A 10,300-nucleotide genomic window follows, 5' to 3' on the forward strand; every position below is an offset into this window, starting at 1 on the left:
CTGTGAATGATCAAAATTTGCAAACTCCAGAAACGCACCTCTGGTTAGCCTGTTAAAAGCAAGGACTGGGAAAGGGCTCTCGCAGTACTTGGAGATAGAAGATACTAGCTTCGCATCAATGTCACTCCCTCACCCAAATAACTGGGTCATTTTAGGGGAGTCATTAAGGCTCTCTAAATTTCAATCTTACCTGAAAAAAAATACTCTCTTACTTAAACTTGCAAAGTTATTATTTCAGTTACATAAGACAAAGCCTGTGAGGCTAGTCAGTCAGTGGCACTGCCATACAAATATAAGAAGTGTTGCAGCAGGCCAGGCACGATGGCTCATGCCTGTAATCCCAGCACTTTGGGAGGCCAAGGCAGGTGGATCACCTGAGGTTAGGAGTTCAAAACCAGCCTGGCCAACATGGTGAAATTCCATCTCTACTAAAAACAAAAAAAAATTAGCTGGGCATGGTGGCAGGCACCTGTAATCCCAGCTACTTGGGAGGCTGAGGCAGGAGAATCACTTGAACCTGGAAGGCAGACGTTGTAGTGAGCCAAGATCACACCATTACACTCCAACCTCGGCAAAAAGAATGAAACTCCATCTCAAAAAAAAAAAAGCCTGGGCATGGTGTCTCATACCTGTAATCTCAGCACTTTGGGAGGTTAAGATGGGCAGATCATTTGAGGTCAGGAGTTTGAGACCAGCCTGGCCAACATGGTGAAATCCGGTCTCTAGTTTAAAAAATACACAAATCAGCCAGGCATGGTGGTGTGTGCCTGTAATCCCAGCTACTAGGGAGACTGAGGCAGGAGAATCGCTTGAACCTTGGAAGTGGCAGTTGCAGTGAGCCGAGATTGCAACACTGCACTCCAGCAAGACTCACCTCAAAAAAAAAAAACAGTGTTGTAGCCAAGACTAATTATTTTATAACAATTGAAGTGAAATTCCATTTATCCCTCCAGAGTACTTCAAAGCTTACTTCCTCAGGGGTCTGGTCCATCATCCTCACAGACAGAATTGATTCCTCTCACCAGAGCTTCCACGTTACTTGTTGTATACTTCTCTGTAAACACTTAATTTTTGACAGATGTAAAATGAGATAAATTATGTGCCTGTCTTCCCCAAAGATTCTGAGTTTCTTGAAGACGGGGCACACAACTTTTTTTTAATCTTTCTTCGTTCTTGGCAGAGAATTACATACTTTTAGGCATTGGATAACCATTGAAGGTCACTAAGATTAGTTAGCTGTTAATTAATGATTTAATTGATTAAGCAAATTCAGGTTACATATCCTGAACTTCCAGGTAAGATGATAGCATATACACAGTGTCTACTGTATTCTCCCATACAACCTCACCATCCACAAAATATATATATATTACACATGCTATATGTTAAATCAAATATACATTTGTAGATATGTACACACACATACACACATTTATATATATACACACACACATATGTATACACACACATAGACACACACATAACACACATACTTAACAAAGAGTGAATTCAAGAAACTAAACATTTTGTTCTGCATTGCTCTCCCACTTGCCATGGGTCAGGCAACCTCAACACAGACTCTGAAAGATGGAAGCAAGCTTGGTAGTGAGCAACTCCCATTCCCAAACTAGATGGTTGGCCTCTACCAGATCCAGCTCTAAGACAGCACAGAGATTTGCCAGAACTCCCAGCGCTGTGCAGTGGACATTGGCCTTGACCTTGTAAGCCTAAGTAGAATCAGGGGACGCCAGGATTAGTAAACATCAGTATAATGTTTTCAGTCGCCTTGACCACTAAAAATCTGCAACTGCAAAACCCAACCCTAATCCCACCCCTCCTTCCCTCCTATTTCTTTCTTAAACATGTTGGTTAAAGACAAGAGAGGGTGGAATGTGAAGAGAAGCAAACACCATAATTTTCATGAATCCCATCTGGGAATCACTGAAATACCTTTGACTAACAAAGAAGCTCCCACAGTTTGCCATATCTTGGCTAGCAGCTGCCAGGAGCAAATGTAGGTGACTTACCAAGGGTCTTGGCCTCAAGCTCAGAAGGGAGCACCCACTCAGCTGAAATTCAAGCCTAGTACCAGATTAATTGTAAAGCCCTAACATAATGGGGGGGGGCGCTTCTCTATATACACGTATCTGAAAATATCTTCCCCGACGCAGCATGTTTATTTTCAATCTTTGGCATGGGGTACAGAGGGTAGATTCTGATGGGGAACTGAGGCAATGCTGACTACAGAAGTTTGAGATGAAGTAGGAGAGGCAGGTACCTCAAATGGCTCAATCACAGACCCCAGCCAAAGGAAGCCACAGATGGCGCAAGGAGGGATGCACCAAAGGCCACAGCAATGGGCGACGGACTGCACCTGCTGCTCATCCTTCTCACCCACAGCCCCATGCAGGGGTGATCTTCGTGGTGCCTCACCTTCAGGGAATGGAGTATCCATATGCATGAGTCTCCTGTGAATGTGTTTTTTTATGAGACTGTCTCTGAATTTCTGGCACACAAAGCAAAGACACAACCATGGAACTGATGCATCTCTGGAACTCTAACCTGAGCACCTAGATGCCTTCCTCTCTCTCTCCCCAACTTCTGCCCTCTTGAATGTCAATACAGAACAGAAAATATTTAAACAACACTTTCAAATCCAATTTATATTTTTAAAAATATTTTAATCAACCCAGGTTTTTGGAAGTTGGGCACAGCTTTATTATTGTTGTGCAAATATTCCCAAAAACACATTTCTTCCTTTAACTACCACAGGAAATAAAATACCTAGGAGGCCTTTCATTTGTAACTGTCACTTAAGCTTTCTGAGTCCAGCAAGATGAGTTATGGAGAATTTTCTTTGTTTACGGTCTGCACCCTCAGTGTGTGCTCACCTAAAAAAATTCTTGCTCTGTGCTTGTAAAGCATGAAGAAGGATAAATTTCTGGTTATCTTTTAAAGGGAATTTCTGGTGATGTTCAATATGAAAATCCCTAGGAGAGTAAATCCCCCACGGTTTTTTGACTGCGGCCCTGAGTGACATTTAAAATTACCCTCCATTGCCCCCGATCCTTTATCACTTATCCAACTTCTGTAGAGGCAGGCACGGTGGCCATTCTTATCATCAGATTCATAACACTCTCTCATCTGTTATTTAAGAAAATGGCCAAAAGGATGCACAAAACTTCATGCGTTTACAAAGCCTTGATTTTTCTATTCTATCAAGTAATTTTGAAGTGGTTTCTTTTTTTTTTGAGACAAAGTCTCACTCTGTTGCCCAGGTTGGAGGGCAGTGGCATGATCTCAACTCACTTCAACCTCTGCCTCCCAGGTTCAAGTACAACCACACCCAGATAATTTTTGTATTTTAGTAGAGATGGGGTTTCGCCATGTTAGCCAGGCTGGCCTTGAACTCCTGACCTCAAGTGATCCGCCCACCTCAGCCTCCCAAAGTTCATGAGCCATCTCGTCTGGCCGAAGCGGTTTCTTCAAACCAGCTAGAAATCTGACTGTTGATGAAGGTGACCCAAGCAAAAGCCAGTGACAACAGGGAAGTCATGAGAAGGAAGCTCATTCAATCCAAGGTAGGCTGTAATCAGCAGCATGTTACCTGGTCCAGAAGGAAGAAGAAAGAGCCCCTGGCTTTGCATCTAAAGAATTCTTACAGAGAACAAAACTCCAAAGACACCTCTCGGCCTCTACACCCCCTACACTCACTGGCCAGAGAAGGTTTCTAATGCAGCCAACCCTCACTTAGAAGCTCTTAGCACAACCTACAAAGGTGGCTGAACCCATGGAAGTATAAGGCCTTTATTGTGTGTCCAGGATATTGGGCCTCATCTAAAAGGGAAAAAAAAATATCATTTCAACAAGAAAGAATGTCTTGTTACATACACATATATCCATGTATAAGCCAAAATAAAAAGCTCTAGAAAAATTATACAAGAAATAACCCACGGTGATAAACTCTAGGGGTGAACTTGGGGACCAGAATGAAAGGAAAATTTACTTTTCATTTGTTAATTTTGTTCATAATATCATGTATTATTTTAAAAACTAAACCAACATCTAGTGAATACAGTTTAAGATATGAGGGAGGTTTATAGACAACAAGATCAAAAGACCTCATTAGTAGGATAGTAAGTGAAACACCAAACAGTTACAAAGTATATGGGAAGAAGTGATCTCATTTACAACAGCAACCAAAAAGATAAAATTCAAGACATGTGCAAAATTTATGAGAAGTAAATTTTAAAATTCTACTGAGGGCCATAAAAGATAATTGAATAAATGAAAAACCATACCCTGTCTTTGAAAGACTCAGTAGTTTGAAGATGTCAATTCTCCCCTAAATTAAACTATAAATTTAATAGAATCTCAATAAAAATGCCAATAGATTGGGGTGGAAGGAGACTATACAAGTTGATTATAAAGTTTCTATGAAAAAATAAAAACAAAAGATGGTCCAGAAAAACTCTTATGGCCCAAGCAGAGAACAGAACATTTTGTAGGGTTCTGGTAATTAAAATCATTTGGGGCATTCCTGGGCAAACACAACCATTGAAATACCATTAAAAGGACAGTGAAATAAGAAAAGCGAAAATCAAAAATCCAGAGAGAAAGGGAGGGGCAGAGGAAGCTATAAATGAAGTGCCTTTATAGTCTTTATTCCTAATCAAGGAAGGCAGTAAGGATGGTGCACCTCCCCATCCCTATTGCCTTCCTTAATTCTGCCCACACATCCAAAAATTTATTCTTTACTAAAGTCTCTTGGATGACCTGAGTGATTGTGTTTCCTGCCAGGACCCTTGTTGATATAAATAATATTGTGTGACTTTTTAAAACATTACCCAAGTTATAGTCTTTAAAGATATTAATGGCCTGTTTTCTTTTAAAAATGTCAAAATCATGGAAAACAAAGACTAAAGATCTGATCTAGATCAAAGAAGACAAAAAAGACATAAAACCTAAATAAATTGAATGATCCTGGATTGCAACTGAACCAGATTAAAAAAAATGACTATAATATGACTGTAAAGGACTTTAATCAGAGTAGAGGATGATACAACAATAACAAGATCACAGTGCCGCTTCAGACCCCCAGAAAGCCTCAGGACACTGTTCCCCGGGAGGCAGAAATGAGGCAAGGAGCTGAAAACAGAGAGACAGGTGGGAAGTCTATTTATAGGGCACTGAGAAACCCCTTGTCCCTTCTCCAACTCTGCCAAGAAAATAATGTCCCCAACTCTCCCACTTCATACCATTTGGTTTATTCTCCGGAGAAACAAAAATGGAAAACTACAATGATCATCCACCTAGCATCTAGCCTATATCCAGCCAAACCACCAAGACAACATGAGGCTAGAAGAAAGGAATTTTCAGACAATTAAGGTATCCGGAATACTGTCTTGCCAAAAAGCTACTGGAGAAGTGCCTCTCAAACTTTCATGAGCACAAGATCATGGAAGAGCTTATAAACTGTACATTCTGATTCAGAAGATCTGAGATTCCGCATTCCTACAGATCTTGGATGACATTTTTGCTGCTGGTTCTTGAGCCACACTTTGAGCAGCAAGATACTACAGCAGCAGTTTTCAAAGTGTGGTCCAGAGACCTCTGGGGCTCAGAGATCCTTTCAGAAATCAGCCAGATCTTCACTTTCCCAGCTACATATCTGTGTGAGAACAGATTTTCTTCACATACCATGATGAAAACAACACGTCAAAGCAGATCTGAGCATCCAGTTTCTCTTTTTTTTTGAAATGTGATATATGCTGAACCCCTATAGCTATCTTCTAATAAGCCGGACATTAAAGAGATTTGCAACATGTAAAGCAATGCCTCTCTTCTCAGTCATTGTTTTGTTTTTAAAAGCATAGTTGTTTTCCATAAAGAATATTACTTATGCTAATATGTAATATGTTGTATTATTATTTTGAAATTAATAAATATTTTAATGATCTCTTGGTTTTAATTTCTAAGATAGTAAATAAATGTTGATAAAGATAACCACATCAACAAAAGGTCTTTGGGGTCCTCAATAATTTTTAAGGATGTAAAAGGATCCTGAGACCACAATGTTTGAGAACAGCTGTACTAGAGAATATGCACCAAAAGGAAAATAAAGGATCTAGAAAATAGGGACTCAGATACAGAAAAGAGAAGAGTGAAGCCATGGCAACAGCTGTACTGGCTTTCTCTGGCTGATTTAAAAAATTACCATGTAATGGCTTAAAACAACTCGAGTTTATTACTTCACAGTTTCTGCAGGCCAGAAACCCAGGCAGAGAGTGGCTTAGCTGATTCCCCACTTAGAGCCTCACACTATATCAAGATGTTGATCGGGCACATTCCTTTCTGGAGGCTTTGGGGGTAAGTCCGCTTCCAAGTTCATTCAGGTTGTTGGTAGAATTCAGTTCCATATGGCTGTGGTAAGAGAGGAGATCAGCAAGGCTCGTCTTCCGAGCACTGATCACAAGACCCCATTGAACAAAACACAAGCTGATTTAAACCAGCCAAGACCAGTTAGGACTAGGAATTATAACACATTTGCATAAGACACTACTACCGGCACCACGGCAGTTTACAAATGCCATGGCAATGACCGGCAAGTTACTTTATATGGTTTTAGGAATTCCCTGCCTCTTTTCCAAAAATGTTGTGAATAATCTGCCCCTTAAGTAGCATTCAAGTAAAGTGGGTATAAATAATAGCTACCAAGCAATCTGCAAGTGCCCCTCTGTGCCATCCTGTGAGATAGCCCTGTTCCCTCTATGGAGCAGCCAGTTTGCTGCTCTAACAAATTTGTTTTCTTTCACTGTCAGCTCCCTCTTGAATTCTTTCCTAAGCGAAGCCAAGAATATTCCCTGGCTGAGCCACAGTTTGGAGGTTGGCCTGTGTCAGTAGGATGGAACTTCCTGTTTCCTTGGGTTCAGTCTCAGCAGCTTCTAGAGGCCACCCCAATCCTTGGCTCATGGTTCCCTTCCTCCGTCATCAAAGCCAGCAACAGCAGGTCAGGCTTTCTGATGCTTCAAATCTCTCTCACCTCTCCCTCCACCTCCTCACCTCATCTTTCCAGCTACATCTCCCTGGCTGACTTTTCTGCCTTCCTCTTCTGCTTCTAAGGACCCATGTGATTACACTGGGCCCCCTGGGATAATCTTCCTATTTTAAGGTCAGCTGATTAGTAACCTTCCTAACATCTACAAAGTCTCCCACAGTAGAAACTAGATCAGTATCTGACTGAAAAACCTGTAGATGGAATCTTACAGAACATCTTTATAATTCTGCCTACCACAACAGCAAAGGGAAACTTCTAGATAACAGCAGGTAGCAGGCCTAGGGCCCGACCAATCCAGATTGGAGCAGGCTGACAGGAACATAAAATAAAAGGAACATATAGGTTAGAGTAATGAAAAGTATTTCTAGAGAGTTTAGATGAGCTTAGCAAGAAGTTTGTAAAAAGCTAGAAAAATTTAAAAAACAATGTGCTTATTACTCCAGAAAAAAATGAGGAATTTAAAAAGAAAGGAAGCTCAATCATCATGAAACCCCTTGGCTTAAACAATCTTGGCAGTAATAATAATGTGAATGCTGAATATTGATTTAACAACAACAAAATATGTAACTGTGATGGGAGTAGACACAGGGAAAATAGGGGAAGAAAGTCAATTGATAAATTGAAAAATAGCAATATATTGTTTAGAAATATGCAAGGGCTCAGTAGAACGTGATGGAAATGAACTAGGACAGCTGGGGATGGTTGTCTCCGAGGAGCAGGACTGGGTAGGAGTGGGCAACATGTTCCTCATTTGATGCTGTTGACATTGTGCCCAGTGTTGTGGCTTTGCCCTGCACTCCCACTGTCTGTTTCCCCATCCACTCTTTGCCCTCCTCTGCCCTGCCCTGCACCCCGGGAAGCTGACCTTGCTGTTCTGTTGCCCCTGGGGCCTGGCTGAACCTCTGCAACATCCTGCACTGGACAGAGCTCCCAGGCGGCAGCTTCATTACTTCTCTGAGTTCTGGCCCTCTCCTGGCTTTTGTCCTGTGTCCACTCCCCTTACCCCTTCAGGTCTAGACATGGGATTGGCCTCTGCTGTTGCCCTCCCCTGAGCACCTCACCACCCCTATTGCATTCCTTAATTCTGCCCACATCTCTGAAAATTGTCTCTTTACTGAAGTCTCTTGAATGGCCCAAGTGCCTGTGTTTTCTGCCAGGACCCTGGCAGATACAAATAACATTGCGTGACTTTTTAAAACATTGTACAAACTCAAGTTATAGTCTAAAAAAAAAAAAAATTAATAGCCTGTTTTCTTTAAAAAAGGTCAAAATCTTGGGAAACAAACTCTGAAGATCTGATTTACATTAAAGAGAAAAAACATAAAAACTAAACAAATGGAGTGATACTGGATTGCAATGGAACCAGAAAAAAGATGACTATGAAAATTACTGTAAAGGACAATATTCAGACAACTGACAGATTTTGAATAAATTCCTTAGATTAGATAATAGCATTGTAATAATGATAAATCTCCCAATTTTGATCATGATACTGTGGTGTTGTAAGTGAATGTCTTGTTCTGGGGAAATAGTTACTAAACTAGGCATAAAAGGATATCATGTCTGCAACTTCCTCTTAAATGGTTCAGAAGTAAAATTTCATTGATAATATAGTATAAGTAGTAAAGAGATTGAGAAATTAAGCAAATGTGAATCTAAGTGATGGAAATTCTTTGTACTAATCTTGCAACTCAAGTTTGAAATTATTTCAAAGCACAAAGTTTCAAAAAATATATATTTGACATTAAAAGTAAACAGTTTGGTTCTAGTCCATGAATAGACAGATCAGTGGAAGAGAATAGAGAATCCATTAATGCATATGTTCAACCACACAGAGATTTAATACAGTAAAAGGGTGGCACTGCAGAACATCATGTACTGAGGGCAGGGTGGGAATGGATTACTTTTAAAATGGTATATGGAAGCCAGGCCTGGTGACTCACACCTGTAATTCCAGCACTCTGGGAGACTGAGGCAGGCAGATCACTTGAGATCAGGAGTTCAAGATCAGCCTGACTAACATGATGAAATCCCATCTCTACTAAAAAATACAAAACTTAGCTAGGTGTAGTGGCAAGCACCTGTAATCACAGCTGCTTGGGAGGCTGAGGCAGGAAAATCGTTTAAACCCGGGAGGTGGACATGGCAGTAAGCCGTTATCATGCCACTGTACTCCAAGCTGTGCCGACAGAGTAAGACTCTGTCTCAAAAAAATAAATAAATAATAAAATGGTATATGGAAAACTGAGTACTCAGAAAATCAGTGAAGTTGGATCCCTGTCATTCTATGGGCCAAAATTAATCCAAGATGGATCCTAAATTTAAACATTAAAAGAAAACAAAAGAATGCTAGAAAGAGAAAACCTTGGGAAGAAGGAGAATTAGTAGGATGGAGAGGCCACCTGTTTCCAGGTACCTGTGTGTTCAGTCCCTCTGCAGCTGACTGCAGTCTCCTGCCTAGCCCTGACCAGTCCTCTGACTGGTCCTATGAGTCAAAAATTAACAGTGCAAAGACCAGTGGGGGCACGGATGAACTGGACTTCATCACAACGCTAGTGGCAGCGTCAATCAGCATTTGCCGATCAGCAGCAAGCTGCCCTGATGGAGACAGTGGGGTGCCCCCTGAGGACGTTGGGGCTTGCGGGATATCTACAGGGTCCTCATGGGACCTGTTCTGTGGGGAAGGGTAGCTGTGCTGCTGGCCGTCCAGCTTCCTGTTCTTCCTGCCCATTTTTCAAATCTGCTTCTTTAGCCTTCCTGCTTATTTTATGAGCTACTTTACATTAAATTATTTTTCTGTTTAAAATCAACATGGTTCATTTGTTGCTTACAACTTAGAATGTTAACTACACACAGTTTTTAACGTAAATTGGGTGTGTGGACACGTGTGTGTGTTTCACATAGGTACCATTAGATGGTTTTCTTTTTGCCTTAATATTACATATCTATAAATATAGATATGTAAGGTTGGAAGGTTAACACAACAAACTGGTAACAGTTGTTACCTATGGGGATGGTGAGATTGATTGTGGAGAGGTAGTAAAAAGAACTTCCATTTTTTAATCTGTCTTCTGTGGTTTTAATTTTCCATAGTAATCATAGATTTACATACTACTCTTTTAAACCAAAACTATCTTAATGAGATTTTTAAGACAAATCTTCTATTTGTCTTACAGCAGACCCTGAGTGAGGGCACTGAGGCTGCAATGACAAAGCAGACAGACCCCATCACTCCCTAATGGA

Source organism: Callithrix jacchus, chromosome 14 (genome assembly GCF_049354715.1).
Source record: "Callithrix jacchus isolate 240 chromosome 14, calJac240_pri, whole genome shotgun sequence".
NCBI classification, from domain to species: Eukaryota; Metazoa; Chordata; class Mammalia; order Primates; family Cebidae; genus Callithrix; species Callithrix jacchus.